This window comes from Haliotis rufescens, unplaced genomic scaffold (assembly GCF_023055435.1).
Source record: "Haliotis rufescens isolate VD_foot unplaced genomic scaffold, xgHalRufe1.0.p SCAF_27, whole genome shotgun sequence".
Classification (NCBI taxonomy): Eukaryota; Metazoa; Mollusca; class Gastropoda; order Lepetellida; family Haliotidae; genus Haliotis; species Haliotis rufescens.
Window position 1 is genome coordinate 4,520,321 of NW_025963968.1, and position 17,962 is coordinate 4,538,282.

The 17,962-nt window shown below is 39.1% G+C and overlaps 1 protein-coding gene across 7 annotated transcripts in view; it reads left to right on the forward strand.

Moving 5' to 3' along the window:
* The window catches only part of LOC124139372 (cytosolic purine 5'-nucleotidase-like), a 210,343-nt gene that overhangs the window by 116,194 nt on the left and 76,187 nt on the right, over positions 1–17,962 (forward strand). The window contains exon 1 of one of the 7 annotated variants that reach the window (XM_046506399.2): positions 15,175–15,193. The exons of the other annotated variants lie outside the window; for them this stretch is intronic. The gene's annotated coding sequence lies outside the window, so the exon portion shown is untranslated. Of the gene's footprint in view, positions 1–15,174; positions 15,194–17,962 lie in introns of those variants that run through there. 7 annotated transcript variants of the gene reach the window in all.

A 17,962-nucleotide genomic window follows, 5' to 3' on the forward strand; every position in this document is an offset into this window, starting at 1 on the left:
CACAGTTTAAGATGAAGGTGTTGAATGGTGCTATCATAGTACTATAGACCTCACTGCCAGCTTGCACCTCGTTATACAGCTCTCTTTCGGATACATCTTCGGAAGCCAGGTATTTCATAATGAGGATGTTTAATATTGATCAAAACTCATCATAAGAATATGCCTACAATGTTTATTAATTTCACTCACTTATATATCAATATGTAATCTGTTTATAAAGAAATGTAATAATGAGGCTACAAGCAGTTTAACCATGAGGCTATCTCCTGAATTTCTGACATGTTTTCTTGTTTTCCCTACTTGTCAAATACTACCAGATTGTTTGTATATGTTTGGTTATTTACCTGTTTACAGTGTTTTGACAACAAACAGTCGCAGACATTCTAGATTTAGTATCTGCTAGTAAATGGTACCTGCCCTCAGTGCCACAAGGAGGAGCGAGAATCTTGAGGAGTTATCTTCGTGGAAAGAATGCCGACTGTGTGCCAACCATGTCACTGTGTAATACCATTACCCTTGTTCATGTACAAACCTATCCACACCTGATTTACTTGTTGACAAGCAAACATGTTGTGAATGAAAGGAAGTAACAATTGTACCTATACTATTACTTGTGGCTGAAAGTTCCGCCATCAAAGAGTATCACTTCAGGCCCTGATTCAACTGAGCACGACGTGTGGCAACAACGTTGTTACATCCCCTTCCTGCTTTACTTTAGAGGATGCATCTGGCGTGAGGCTTCATCATCATCATCATCATCATCATCATCATCATCATCGCTATCTGGCTGTGATAATGCCGATGCGACGTTAAATGTTTTAACTCACTCATCATCATCATCATCATCATCATCATCATCATCATCATCATCATCGCTATCTGGCTGTGATAATGCCGAAGCGACGTTAAATGTTTTAACTCAATCATCATCATCATCATCATCATCGCTATATGGCTGTGATAATGCCGATGCGACGTTAAATGTTTTAACTCACTCATCACCATCATCATCATCATCATCATCATCATCATCATCGCTATATGGCTGCAGTAATGCCGATGCGATGTTAAATGTTTTAACTCACTCATCATCATCATCATCATCATCATCATCATCATCATCATCACTGTTTGATTGGCATTCTCGAAGTTGGGGAGTAAGTAAAAAAAAAAGAAAAAAAAAGAAAATGAATGATGATGATGATGATGATGATGGTGAGATAGACGTCTGTTGATTAACGCCGCACTCAGCAATATTCAAGCTATATGATGAAGGTCTGTAATTAATCGAGTCTGGACCAGAAAATACAGTGATTGACATCATGAGCATTGACCTGTGCTAATGAGATACGAGAATTTGCAACAACCAAGTCAGCAGGCATGACCACCCGATCCCGTTACCGTTCGTCGCCTCTTACAACAAGCATGGGTTGCTGAAGACCAATTCTAACCCGGATGTTCACGAGGTTAGCTGACATTAAATATCTGCAATGCATTCCCCAATCCTGACCTTAAGTAACAGCCTTTCATTCATGTCCTCAGGCCCAAATTAATATAAGAGGTTGCATTGCAAGAGTGAAACCAAATAAAAAGCCTTAGAGACAGGTAATTTTCTTCACCTTCAGTGGGGAAGTTCTAAAATATGTTAAATTTCATTTGCTGTCTTCAATAAAAAAAACAATGCTTTGGGGGGATCAAATGTCTTCAAGAAATAGATAAAATACTTTCATTTGGTTTGTTTACCTTGGAAGCGAGAATATGTTTTCTGTTTGTGCCAAAATCTTTTGAGTCTACTAACTCAAATAAGCCTCTTCACATCATATTCAGTAGGCTTTAGTTTTATAATATGGAGTATTAACAGCTGAACTTACCAGACCAACCAGCTTTGCAGAAGTGGCTATAGTCGCCGACTGTGTTTTAAAGTATATATTTTGACTATATCATGAGTATGTGCTTATGAGTAAGGTAGTATGGTTTAAAGCCGCTATTAGCAATATTCCAGCAATATCATGGCGGGGGACACCAGAAATGGGCTTTACACATTGTACCCATGTCGGGAATTGAACCCGGGTCTTCGGCGTGACGAGCGAACACTTAAACCACTAGGCTACCCGACCGCCCCTGTGCTTATGAATTACTATCAAATAGTGATGATACCAGGTGTCTGCAAAAAGGTGAGCGTATTCTGCACCACCGGTGGCACTCATCACAGACACATGCAAAGGCAAGTCAAGTGATCACCTTAAAAAAAGACAGGAAAACAACACAGTAACTCCTCTGAAACGTTCATGTGACTCATTTAATATTAATATAACATTTTATGCTCTTTCAAGCAGGACAGTTTTGTTGTATTCAATTTCACCATAATCTCTTTTCTTTTGATTGAAAAACATCAGATTAAAAGAGTATGTAAAGAATAGCTCAACACTGAAGGTGACCAAGGCATTGAAAACCTTATTATATATTCATTCTTTCAGAACTTTTGATTATGATTGTGGAGTCTTTAATTGTGTATGGACAAATAGACGTTTGAATAATCAACAAGTAGTATATTTCCCAGCTTAAGCTTCAGGTTGCTATGACAACCTAGTTCAAAGTGAAACTGAAGTTGCCAGAAAATGACCTTCAAGTCGGACATTTTTGACGATTAATTTTTGCAAAATATAAATCATGCGCATCCGGAGAAGGATTTACCATATGCATATTTGTTGAAATTTAGATTGGATTTCAGTTCGTCAGTACGAACCAGGCCAGCCTTAAACAGCCAAATGATGGAATGCTTCTTCAGGCTTGCTCAATCACGTATATGCGGCCATGTTGTCTGTGTACAGTGGCCCTGTTTTGCTAAAATCTGTAATCATGAAGAGCCAAAAAGGGCCCTTTACATTGACCTTGACCTTCGGCTGAATTTTGTCTGCCTCAGTTTTCATATTGGACCAAAATCTGAATCAAGTCAGACACACTAAAACCTTATTTACATGCCAATTTTTAAGTCAACCTACGCTATCCTGATACAGAACATTACTCACTGTGGACCACGCTATGTAAACATTGCAGGTCAACCACTTAATTAACAGCTTGACAAGAAATAAATATTGAATCCAATTTATTTTGAAATCCCAAGCAATGTCATCTCATATCCAGGATTTATGAGCCATTACCAAATATTACAACCTGATAAATAATTTACCATCCTTGCTTCTGTTGAAATAATAAAAATGAAACAAATTTTAATGTATCCCTTGTATAGATTTCAACTGGAGATTTTTTTCAATGCGTCATTAATATTGGCATAAACAGATACCGTATTTGACCAAGTTAGTGATGCTTCAGCAATTTCATTGCAGGCATGGTAAATGTCAGTAAGACCTTTGTGAAAACAAATAAGTAGAAAAACACTGTAGTTTACATTCTTATATTCTTTACTTCAATGCTGAAGAGTGAAACACAAAAGGAATGATCATTTCAAAGGGACATAACTCTTACTTCTTGTTTTTATTTCTTGATTTGCAAGTGTTTAGGGATTGACCATGTTTAAGTTCAGATAGTGGCAAAAGAAAACTGTGAAACAAGAAAGCAAAATGTCATCAGACTGAAGGACAGTGAACAGATGATTAATCCCTTTCATTAAAATTAGCGTCAAAGAGTTTCACTTGAATACTATGAATGAGGTTATGAAATGATACATATTGCAGCAAGGCTGTTAGTGTACAAATCATGTGCAGACATTTGCTGTCATTTCTAACCCCTGTGAAGATCAGGGTTACAACTGGTTTTCAGCAAACCATGCTTGACATAATGCGAGACAAACAGGATCGGATGCTCAGGTTTGCTGACTTGGTTGATGCATGTCATCGTATCTCAGTTGTATAGTTCGATGCTCATGATGTCAATCACTGGATAGTTTGGTCCAGACATGATAAGCTGGAATGTTGCTGAGTGTTTAAAGATTTTGTCCTCACTGTTGTGATTTTACAAGTGCTTCCAGTTGTGCAGATCTGGCTCTGGGTTGTGGTGGCACAACACACTTTAAAAGAGAAACTTGGGATACATAGTTCTTGTGTATCATTTCTTAGCAATGGATCAAGGAAGGCATAACCAATATCAAGAAATATCAGGTCAACAAAATTAATATCTGGTCACTGTTAATCTGCTCTGTCTTAATTGAATGTAAACTTTTGTCAGGAAATTGACACCAATTGTTATGATCATTAACAAACATCCATATGAAGCTGACAGAAAGATACAGAGATTAACTGACTAGCATCTGAAGTGTGAACTGCTTCTCTTGTGAACTGTTTGTCCAGAAATCATAGGTAGACATTCAGAAATTTACAAATAGGACACGCCAGGTGTAGTAAGCAGCATTGGTTTCGGAGACTAGTTGGATGGGTGACGTCATTCGGCAGCTTGACCCCTGAGGGTTTCTAGGGCTTCGGTCCAGCCCCACACTGAAGAACATGCAGCACATGTGGTGTCTCCTGAAAGTGACTTTGTTGCCTCTGTTCACCCAGCAGTGAATGGGTACCCGGTAGGATGATGTGACTGTTAACCTTCTAGGCAGCTTGTTAACAGGGCTACATACTCCCTAGGGAGCTGAGAATGAAAACAAAGTGCTCACTAATCCCTTGATAAGGCTAATAATGTAGCACTCTGAGCATGCTATAGGGTATGGATTTAACACATTATTTATTATTTATCATGAATATTTATACTGACACAATACATACCAGGATACACCCATTGGTCCAGTCTGTCTCCGAGACCCAAGAGAATAAATTAAAAAAGGAGTCTCAAGTCTAGAATGATTAAGCAAGTCTAGACTGCCCCAGCTCTTGGATTTAAGAATTGTTATGGGCTCAATTTGGATTTTATTTTTTATTTTGTAAATACCGGTATATATTTTTAAGTAGGTGATTTTATTTCTGGGACAAAATGTTAGTTTACCAGCTATCATATTATGTTGAATACGGTAAACCTTTCTCAAAGACGGCGCACAGCTAAGTGAGCCATCTGGTGGCCATATGGGGATATCTTTACACTTGGTGACATATGGGACAACTTTGGCGGCAGTGACGAGGCAGTGGTTGTAGTCCCTGCCGTGTGATGCACATCTCTGAGGACACATGTAAACAGGACGGTCCACTTCAACTTTACTTACGTTGGATCTGCTCGCTTTGGCACGATGCGGACGTGTGAGACGTCATCACATTTTTAAATAGTTTTTTCCTCTTTTGCATGTACACACGTATATTTTCTTTATTGTTCTTGAATTGTCATGTTTTAATTGTGTACAACCATAGATACTTTCAGTGTTATCCTTTGATTGTTCAAATATAAGTCCTTCGATTGTTTATCCTTTGATTGTTCAAATATAAGTCCTTTGATTGTTTATCCTTTGATTGTTCAAATATAATACATTGTTATGCTTGTTATTAAATATCCCTTGAAATATTTCCTAGCATCTACTGTTAAATAATCCCCTAAATGAGAAAATGATACATCAGCAATTATGAAGGTTAAATATAACTATCCAAATAGTGTAATGCACTTGTACCCAGAAGAGCAGAGTTGAATTTCTGGGATTCTATGGATATCTTATTTTATACCTTGATCTGCACCAGTGTGCTGTATAACCTTCATATCACCCAAGAAATTTAATAATTCCTTAATTAGATCTCAGATTGTTTTAGAAGATGCATATTCTAAAATTAGAAATTCCATAAAGCTATTCTAAAATAGTAGGATTAAATTTCAAGGCCACCATCAACATTCTTGATTAATATCCCCATTTTTTTGCTTCTTTTCAAAGTAAATTCCACACAATTACAATGTCTGAAAAGAACCAAGTCAACTCTGAAATTCAAGCTCAAAACATTTAAATGTGCACACGACAATCATTTCCAGATCTCCACCCGTCTAAATCCCAGATATTTCCTCTGCCTATGCATACAATAACAAACAGCCTATGTCTTGACTGTGAGAATGTTCCAGAGGTTGAGGAAGAGTAAGGAAACTCATTGCTGCTCCAGAGGTGGCGCTTCACTTCGCTATGTTTTTCAACAGGAAGTGTGAACGAGAAAGAGGAAAAGCCCGAGATTGGGGTCTTCCTGAATCCAATATTTGTCTGAATTTACATTGTATAGTTCAAAGGATTTTTCTGTCAGATGCTGAGCACATTAATAGGATGCTGTCGTCAAATCTTGGCGGAGACAACAAGATCTGAGTGTGATAAACGTCCCCACCCCACAGTACTGAAGTTGTTGGTTCCATTTGGACATGAAAACATCCCACACATCAAAGAAATATTTGTTATTGCTGCCATTGTTTTAGAAATTGGTCTCATTAATACCTTTAAGGGGATAAATAATCAGAAAAAAAATCAAAGGAAAAAGTTGAAGTTTTTTTATGATAGCCTAGGAACCCCCCAAAACGTTAGGGTTTATTTGAGGTCAGTTTCCTAAAAGAAACATCAAAACAAAATTATCAGTGTTCAGTATATGCATATTGTTTATAAAAAAATGTTGTTTTTTGTTGTTGTTCTTGATCATCCATAATTCATACTGAGCTATTTAGAACATAATTATAGCCTGCAGGAGTTAGGTGTTAGGTAAACTGCATTCAGATTTGTTAGTTTAAGAAAAAGACGTTTAGGAACTGTTTAATGATATCATTTACAACAGACTGTTTCACAACAAAGTCAGAACTACAATAACATTTACTAAAAAATAATAATATATTAATAATATGCATATTTATTATGCGCCAATCCACGCCATTAAAAGCATGTTCAATGCGCTACATTAGTACCCCAATCAGTGGGCACTAGATTTTCATTCTCATCTCCCTGAGGAGTATACTACATCATATCAGAGGATGAAAGTAACGGCTTCAAATGTTCAATGAGATTAGTTTCATAGATACCATGGTTACTGTAGGTTTTTATCCCATGGGAAACAGACTACTATAATACTTTATATATGTTCCAGAAATGTCACCTGTTTCGGCAGATAATCAAGACTGAATATTTTTGTCTTGTGTTGAATATTCTTTTTGTGTTGTGTTGAAGTTTTTAGATTTTCATGATGAGCATGGCAGCCTGTCCCCAACATGTTGTAGTGAGTGAGTGAGTGAGTATGGTTTTACGCCGCTTTTAGCAATATTCCAGCAATATCACGGTGGGGGACACCAGAAATGGGCTTCACACATTGAACCCATGTCGGGAATCGAACCCGGGTTTTCGGCGTGACGAGTGAATGCTTTAACCACTCGGCTACCCCGTGTATTGTTGTAGTTAGTGCCTGACACATTGTCCTATGTCATCATTAGCTGCCAGATTCATAATGATATTGGAATAGTGCCAAGTCGCAGACAATGTGTTTTTTTTCCAGAATCAAACTTCCTTGGGCTGATGTTGGTACTGCCATCTTCCCCCTTTCATTAAAACACCGCCTCCGTGGTCTAGTGGTAGAGCATCTGCCCCGAGAGCAGAAGGTCCGGGGTTCGATCCCCGGCCACGTCATACCAAAAGACGTTAAAAGATGGTACTTGTTGTTACCCTGTCTGGCGCTCGGCATTAAGGGGCTAAGGCAAGGACTGGTTGGCTCGGAGTCAGTATACTGTGTCTGAGTGGGGTATTCATGTTATACTGCGGCATGGTATCTCAGTGGGCTAGCACTATAAATCAGCCTCAGTCCGGACTAGTACAAGCAGCCACACAAACACACACACGTACATGCACATTGCTATATAAGTGCAATAATCTTGGCCACGACGTTAACTCTAATTTCACCACACCTCACCTTTCATTAAAAAACAAATTGTCATACAGAGAAATATTTATATTATGTTTCTATTGTTTCAAAGTTCATTAACTTGTATGGATATAATTCTACTTTATATGTAGACTGCACTACTCTACTGACTAATAGTATGGTCTGATCCAATCAAAGTGAAAGTATAAATGAGCCATTTGTCTTGTTTTCAAAGTAGGTATTTTGATTATACAGCACGATCGTCTTTGAAATCAAATTAAAAAAATCCTGCTTAAATTACATCATTCACCCTGTAGTTTCCATAGAATTAGAACTGAATCAGGTTACAATTGAATTTCTTTTAAGATCGCAGTTCAAAGCCAGAAGGCAGTGACGTGCAAGGTGTTCAGATAGAATCTGAGTTCAATCTCTCACCAAATCAACTTGGTGTCAGACGAAAGGGAGGGATTAAAACAAACATCCTTTATGTTACAGGAAGGATTTATCTCCTCTCAAAATTAACAGGAATTGCTTTTGTTTGAACTGTGCCTAGTCTCCATTACTTCTTCATCACTTTTGATACTCACTCTGTGGAAGAGTTCTTCAAGGGAGACAATCTGGGAAACTTTAATAAACATTGTAGAGAACTTGGTGTCTTCTTTAAAGTGTTTCCTTGGTTGTTTTTTTAAAGGATGTAAACTCCATATCCGCTTCCACAACCATGAACGGCTTAGACCTGCATCACGTAGGGCTTAATTACTACCCACAGTAAGCAGAAACATGGTGATGTGCTGAAATACTGATGAAGCAGTATATGTTCAACCAAATCACTCACTTGTCCAAAATATTTAGTTTGTTTACATGCTGTGGAAAGAACTGATAGGCAAAAACTTCTTAAAGTATGAATATGTAATTGAATCGGTTTTCAATTGCCATGGGCACCTTCAGTTTGACATAATGTTGTTACAAGAGATATTCCTTACAAACTCTCTTTTAATTGAGTTTTTTCAGTCAAAAGAAAAAGACATTATGCTGAAACTGAATCCAACTAAACTGTCCTGCTCGAAAGAGCATAAAATTTAATATTCATATTTAATGGGTGAGTGAGTTGGATTTTATGCAGCTTGAGAAATATTCCAGCAAAAACATGGCAGGGGACACCAGAAATGGGCTTCACATATTGTACCCACGTGTAAAATGGGCCTGGGCCTTTGACGTGAGGGCGGTCGGGTAGCCTAGTGGTTAAAGCGTTCGCTCGTCATGCCGAAGACCCGGGTTCGATTCCCGACATGGGTACAATGTGTGAAGCCCATTTCTGGTGTCCCCCGCCGTGATATTACTGGAATATTGCTAAAAGCGGCGTAAAACCAAACTCACTCACTCGCTTTGACGTGATGGGCGAACACTTTAACCACAAGACCACCCCACTGCCTACCATCTGAGAGTTCATAGCGACTCCTGCCATGGAGGACTCTTGATGTCCTATCCTGCTAGGTATGCAGTAAACAGCCCCTGTCAGTCCATCCCCCAGATTGACCCATCAGTTCTTGAAGCCAACCTCCCAGTATTTTTGTCTTAATCTTTTCCACATTTTACGCAACACGAACTATTCTAGTGAGCATAATTACACATGGCAATGGTGGAAGCAAAGATAGCTCCCACTTCCTGTCCTGTGTAAGACACTATGCACTTAATTGACAACTTTCGAAATAACGTAAATGTGTGCGTATTTCCTTGGCAACCATATGCTCAAGATCTCTTTAAGCCCACCAGATACTTGTACCCTAATTATCCTTTGCTAATTCCATTGGAAAATGATCATTTTGTCAAAGTTACTTGCACTAGTTGATATAAGAGTCTTGAGAGATTTAAGACTTTGATGAAAAGTGTTTAGGAAATTGTGTTTGACCTTAAAGACTTTCATAACAAGTAGTATCCTTGTCCAATATGGAGCACACAGAGGATTCTGGGATATCCCATGCCAGCAACTGTTGACAGTAGATGTGGTGGGTGAGTGGGTGGATAGGTGTGTGGGTGTGTGGGTGTGTGGGTGGGTTCGAGTGAGTGAGGGAGTGAGTGAGTGAGTGAGTGAGTGAGTGTATTCCAACTATGACCCTTGCAGCATGTAAATAAACAAGTCTAGAAAGCATAACAGATAATAATAATAATAATAATAATAATAATAATTGATAATACAACAACAACAATAGGCTATTTATATTGCTTATATTTCCACACCCCTCAGGGACAAGCTCAATTGCTCTTATTTCCACAGTCACTGGATCAGTGTGCACTCAAGAATCATTCTCAGCTCCCTGGGGAGTATACATTCACTGCTGGCTGAACAAAGGCAAATTTCAAACAAAGTCACCCAAATGTGTTCAGTGATGATAGATATTAACATTCATTAAGGTTTTATCTTTATTCTAATGACTTTATTTAACTTGATGTAGTTCAGTGAAGGCTTGCTGCCTCAGCACCACGTTTGTTAGATCCAGGAAGCATTCCGGCCCTGTCAGCACCTTCTTTGTAATTATTTACATGAAATCAGGTACAATTAACTTGATCAAAGTGAGTTGACGAGGGCTGTTTGTGTTTTATGGATCCTACAGGATATGAGAATGTAATTAATCCCTCCAGACCCTCCCGTCTCACTCCACAAAGGAAGGTCTAGACCCCCAGGCTTTTGATCCTCTGAGATAAAACCTGTCTACCATTTCAGTGGAACCAACACAAAGTGCTCAGCATAATAATCGGCACCAGAAGATTGAGAGACTGTCGGAAAAGAAACTTTTTCAACAAAGTTTCAATAAATCTGCCTTTTTGAAGGGGCAGGAGTGGTACAGTGAATCTCAGTTAACTCCCTTTGTTGTTCCAGGATCCAGATTAGCCATGATTATTACAGACTGTATGGCTATCACATTGCTGTGGTATGAAACAATTCACTCCTGATCATCTTACAATCTTGTAAGAAGTCCACAATTTCTGAAATAGGGTAACTTTCTTTTGATCGTTAGTGTAGTTTACAAAAAGCTGAAGCGCTTGTTATTATCTTTTGATGAATGTATGTCTTTGGACAAGTGGCTCTCATCTTATGCAGTCTAGTGCCATCATTGCATCTGAGGGAGATAATGAACATATACACCTTTCACTGATTATCACTTGTGTCTGTACCTGACAGTCAGGGTTATCTCCCTTTAGGAGTTCAGCCATGATGAAATCATTAGTTTCTCATATATGAGCCGTTTGGTCAGGTACTGGCAAATGTTTCTTTTCGTTAAAGTGTGTTCAATGTTTGATTAAAAAAAGATTAAAAATAAATTAGATTACCCTATTTGCATCCATTTTTTATCCCCCGCTGCGCGAAAGCGCGAAGCGGGGGATATAGTATTCACGACCGTCCGTGTCCGTACGTCCGTCCGTACGTCCCACCTGTTTGTTGCCGCGATATCTCAAGAACTAAACACTGGATTGTCTTCATATTTGGAACTATGGTGTATATACAGACTCCGCAGACACCAGTCGGTTTTGGTGACCTTGATCCCATTTTCAAGGTCACAGCAGACAAATCTGCTTTTAGAGTTGGAAAACGGTGTTGCCGCGATATCTCAAGAACTAAACACTGGATTGTCTTCATATTTGGAACTATGGTGTATATACAGACTCCGCAGACACCAGTCGTTTTTGGTGACCTTGATCCCATTTTCAAGGTCACAGCAGACAAATCTGCTTTTAGAGTTTGAAAACGGTGTTGCCGCGATATCTCAAGAACTAAACACTGGATTGTCTTCATATTTGGAACTATGGTGTATATACAGACACCGCAGACACCAGTCGGTTTTGGTGACCTTGACCCCATTTTCAAGGTCACAGCAGGCAAATCTGCTTTTGGAGTTTGAAAACGGTGTTGCCGCGATATCTCAAGAACTAAACACTGGATTGTCTTCATATTTGGAACTATAGTGTATATACAGACTCCGCAGACACCAGTCGGTTTTGGTGACCTTGATCCCATTTTCAAGGTCACAGCAGGCAAATCTGCTTTTAGAGTTGGAAAACGGTGTTGCCGCGATATCTCAAGAACTAAACCTCTCGATTGTCTTCATATTTGGAACTATGGTGTATATACAGACACCGCAGACACCAGTCGGTTTTGGTGACCTTGACCCCATTTTCAAGGTCACAGCAGGCAAATCTGCTTTTGGAGTTAGAAAACGGTGTTGCCGCGATATCTCAAGAACTAATCGCTGGATTGTCTTCATATTTGGAACTATAGTGTATATACAGACACCACATACACCTGTCAGATTTGGTGACCTTGACCCCATTTTCAAGGTCACAGCAGGCAAATCTGTTTTTTGAGTTGGAAAACGGTGTTGCCACAATATCTCAAGAACTAATCGCTGGATTGTCTTCATATTTGGTACTATGGTGTACAGGCGGGGGATATTTCGTCACTCTGTGACAAATACTTGTTTCAAATTTGTCCACGTGAGAGCAAACACATTGTAGTCTAGATACAATCACTTAGAGGGTGTGACTCCCAATTCTGTTTTCGTTGTTTCTTAAAGTAAGTTTGTGTTTGCATGACTGGGTACAAGAAAAGTTTGGTCAGCAGTGCAAACAGTGTCAGTCAGGTGATATAAAACTAGGAAATATTTATAGGCCGAACAGAACAAATGTGTCAAATAACTATACTTATTAATGATATACAGTTAATGATATAAGATGAGATATTTATTAGTGGTGGGACGATGCAACGATGATTGGTGGATCGCGATTTTTTTACTTTTCGATGCAAGTATCGATCGCACTTGCACACTAAGTACAAAATATCGATTCTGACCTTAAATGTTAGCTTTAATAACTGTTCCACTAAACACTAATCAGTAGTGCAAGTTAATAGTGAAAACATAAATATTTTCATTCATTGCGCCATACTTGACACTGCCAACTGTAAATCATTAGTGTGCCAGGTATATTTGGCCATCCTGTATATGAAAAAGATGGCTTACACACCACAGATAGAGCACATGCAAGTATCGTGATACATATCTGATCGTGAGTAAGGTATCTTGATACGTATCATATTGCACAGTTAGTCCATCGTCCCAGCCCTAATATTTATTGCATTACATTCTGTGAGTGAGTGAGTGAGTTTGGTTTTACGCCGCTTTTAGCAATATTCCAGCAATATCACGGCGGGGGACACCAGAAATGGGCTTCACACATTGTACCCATGTCGGGAATCGAACCCGGGTCTTCGGCGTGACGAGCGAACGCTTTAACCACAAGGCTACCCGACCGCCCCTCATTCTGTGAGGAAACAGTGGCAATACCCTACAAATTACGTATATATGCACAGGAAGTACAAAACACACAGGTACATTCCAGACACCAGGGAATAATAACTTTGTAAATAATTTAGTTTGATGTTTTTAGTTTTTATTAATGAGATTGACCCAATATATTTTCTAGTTTCATGGCCAACAGTGCACAGTTTTAATTGCTGTGTTTGACTTCAAATATTACTTTTGTAAAACAAAATTTAATTGTTGTCCCACAACTCTCGGATGAAGCTGAATCTCTCAGTGACTGTTAACAACTGCTCTCATGAGGGGGTGGTCGGGTGGCCTAGTGGTTAACGTGTTCGCTCGTCACGCCGAAGACCCGGGTTCGATTCCCGACATGGCTACAATGTGTGAAGCCCATTTCCGGTGTTCCCCCCGTGATATTGCTGGAATATTGCTAAAAGCGGTGTAAAACCAAACTCACTCACTCACTACTCTCAGTATGATAATAGAAGATGCTAGAATAGCTGGAACAACAAAGTTTGTTTTGTTTGTTTGTTGTTTAACGCCGCAGTCAGCAATATTCCAGCTATATGACGGTGGTCTGACAAGCATGGGTTGCTGAAGACCTATTCTACCCCAGATCTTCACGAGGAGACAAGCATGGGTCGCTGAAGACCTATTCTACCACGGATCTTCACGGGTCTGGAAGACTTCACAATGAAGACTATAAAGTAATTTGAAATGCGTTCATCGTGCATATATATATACTGTCAGGGCAAACATAGACAAACTGATCTAAATGGCAATTTTGATACCAATGCACCAGAAACCAGTATTGGCAGATGTTCAGGGTTCGTATCAAGACCCGTTAAGAAAATATAAGTTTTGACCCTTTTAATGATACACGTTCCATTCATATATGCCATTGATAAAATCATTTAATGTATATGCATCTCATAATGTATGCCATTAAAAATTTCGCAATATGAGGGACGACGATTCCTTTTAACATTTATGAAACCTTTGATTCTGCCCAAGTCATGCAAGTTCAACTCCAGATGGAAATAGAGCTATTAATGCACAGAGTAACTGCCATCTTGTATATTTATTTGTTACGTTCTCTGTCAGGCAAGGTGCCGATATTTTTTCGCATACTAGAGAGAACGGGGCTGCTAACAGCCTTTAGGGTAAATATGTGTCCTCATTATCGGGGAATAAAAGGGAAGGCTTTATCTTATTCATTCTTGAGTGATATGAAATTATGGAAACCATATGTTCAATAGCGTACCATTATTGCCAAGGGAATGCTGAACATTTTCTTGTAGAAAAATAATTCATTTCATAGCAGTGGAATAACAAGCTTGGAGGAATTAGAATATCATTTCCTGGCATTGATAAAATACAACTTCAAACAAGGAATAACAAAGCAAGTGTTCTAGGGGAGAGGAAATTTGACCAATCACCGTCGATGCTCCCATGCTTGCGATAGCGAAAACTTTATGTTGACATATAATTGTCAAACTGCAACAAATATGACTTTCAGCGAGTCACTGTATGTCATTTATGATACATGTATATATATCCATTCTCTATCCACTAGAATTTGTTTTAAGGCATCAATAGCTGTAATCTGGCCGTGGTTTCTGTAAATAACGGTGTGTTGTGCGTTCTTTCGATCACTTCACATATGATTTCACCAAATGAATGAAAACAATATTGAATGAAATTTTGGATAACATTAATAAAATAAATTACAAACATAAGTCCAGATATAAAATGAACACTTTATATAACCAGACAGTGTAATTACATGATTTATTTTCGTACTTCAGTATGGATTTGTTGACATGGTATTTCCTGTGTTATGTGCTCACAGTAATGTCTTTGTGTTAAATAACATCAAAACTCTTCAACCTTATGTATAAGATGACCCCCTTGAAAGCTCCCTAATTCTAGGTACAAAAAGCTTGCCTTATACACAGCGATAGGTTTTGTTTGCGTCTCACTACCGATCATGAGCTGATGTTGGATTTCAAGAATGTGACTACCCAGGATTCCTTGAGACAGGAAGTGGGAGCCATTTCTTGGAGTTTCATATTATCACAGATAGACTGATACCATTCCCGCCAGGTTCTACATATGCAGGTTTGAAACCAATGTGATGTTTGAATATTAATACCTGGCATATTCATTGGTGCTAAATGTGGTGTTATGCTTTGAAGCAGTGGGTTTTGCCATTCATTATTCCAGCTTTGATGTTTCAACAGTATCATATGGTCTGTAATCCTGTCTGGATTAGTGAGAAAATTAAGATATTATTTGATCTCTGAATTTACATCATCGACTTTTCAGTAAGTATGAATTGTTTAAAAAGTTACAAAATGAAAAATGAATTGATTGAACATTATATTTAATGGTTCATGTGAATATTTCATGATTCTGATAATTTCAGCACCCTGCATTCCATACCACAAAAGTTCCTTTGGAAAATCAGGGAAAGGTACCAAATATTCACGATATCATGTCAATCATGTAATAAATATGCATGAGTGTTGGGATGTTTCTGATTGGCTGATAAAGATGAGGGTTGTACGTGTCAAGAATTGGTTGCCGAGGCAAAGGTGTCAGAATCAACAACAGGAAGCCATCATACCCTCACCTTGCACCGGTCGTCTGATTGGAGTTGAAGGTCACTGCGGTGATGTTGCGGATGTTTGTGGCGGAGGAGATGGGGGTGTAAACAGACAAGGCACACGAGGCTATCTCCGTGAACAATATGGCCCGATTACTACCTGAAGATAACGTTGTGATGAAGCAGACAATAACACCAGGCATAAATAGAGTCTGACAAACACAGGATTGGAATAAAATGAAAATATCTTTCCGAGTTCTTAAGAAATCTCTACTAAAAGCAGAGTTGATTGTGAGATTCCAACGATATCATGAGCATGTGTTCATGAACATGCTCTTAATTACAGACTGACTGCTTTTTCTTCTTGGATAGAGTAATTAATAATTGTTGTGTTACTTGTTGTCAGTAAAAAAAGTTGTGATGAAAGAATTCCATAAAAATAAGTACCGTATTCGACGTAATAAGCGCCCTGCTCTAATAAGCGCCCACGGTGGTATTTGCTAATATATTGGCTGGTGAACAATACCAATTAGGACCTCTTCCGATTGATCAATGTACACAAGACTTATTTATTCACGTACAATACGCACTCATGTGTTATATGCACCCTTAATTATGGGCAGTTAAATTCTAGAAAAATATATCTGTCGTACATAAATATTTCAGGCTGTCAACATAAACCACGAAATTTATCTTTCAACTCTGTTCTTTTCACCAAAATAATATTCTAATAAGAGCCCCCTATTTCTAATTTTGAGAGCTCCCTGGGGGCTTATTACGTCGAATACGGTTATTGTCCCCCTTCCTTTAAAAACATGATCGATGCAGTTTTAAATATCGTTAAGAGGGTTAATGTTGGAGAACATGTTGAAGGTAAATTTCATTATTAGGAAAATTACACATGATCATCATCATCATCATCATCATCATCATCATCATCATCATCACCACCACTAGCATATTGTATGCTTTTGTAAGTTTGTGAGTGGCCCCCATGGATGTTTCAGGGGTGAACAGGTCCCCAGTACCCGATGCTTGTCAGAAGGGTTGACGTAAGAGTAATGGGTGGTCAGGCTCTGTGACTTGACTTTGATTGTGCCCAGAGAATATGGATCATTGCGCAGGCTTGCAGTCATGGGTTTATCTGGTCCAGAGAGGTATCATAAGGTAGTGGTGCCGAAGAGCCTCCACTCCTGCACACACATTGGCAGGTCATACACATAACAAATGAGACAGTTTTGGTGAGTGAGTGAGTTGGGTTTGACACCGCTTTTAACAGTATTCCAGTTATATCGCGGCGTGTCAGCTTAATGTCGGAGGAAAGCCCAAAGTGATGCAGGTCTCAGACGTTTACCACTTCGGTGAAACCCACGAGCATGGGTATGGTGCTAACAAACCTAGAAACATAATCGGGATGAACCTGGATTCAAACCCACAATCATAGGTTTCTGGCGTGCCCAAGGGATGCAACTCTGCACAGCGAATCACGGCGCCTTAAACGACTGGGCCACCCGTGCCCCCCGAGACAGTTTTGAAAGGAATGCTGATTGTCACCTTTAGTTTTGCAAAGAAAATGATTGGACAACTTCTATTTTTAATGGATATGTGTAGAGTTAACGGATGCTATGGTTGTAAAGAGTCTATGCTGGAGAATGACATAGAGTAGCAAAGCTGGGATCATGTGGACCCTCAGTCTCATCAAACACTGAAACAAATTCATAACATTCAGCATTTCTATTGAGTAGAGACATACTTAGAATTGACCTTCGACAGACAGACTAAGAACATAATCCTATCATTTCTACTCCAGAGTTATTGTGTCCAAGAAAAGATCCACTCCTTGTTCAACACCCCATTACACTGTAAGAGGGGCCATATGCTGGGGTCAGAGATCTACAATAGGAAGCCATTGTGGCACTCTCTGGATTCACATTGCCTCTCTCTGTAAACATCCTGCCATAAAGCCAGCCAGCGCTGCAACCTGTTGTACCAGGAACCAGGCCACCCTCCAACTCCTTCTGTTGCCTACAATGCCTGGTACCTCTTTGGAACAACAGACACATTAAAATGGACAAACAACTCTTGGAGCAGGTGCCCCTCCTCTTTGCATTAGCAGCCCCAGGAAATTGTACTGTTTGAAGGTTAATCATCACCAATGCCACTGGCGCCGTCGATGATTTCGTCCGATTGGACGTGTTGAATTATTTCAAAATGGTTAAGGTCTCGAAATAGCAATAAGTACACAGAAATGTTTGTGGTTGCACTTTTTCATTAAACTGGGT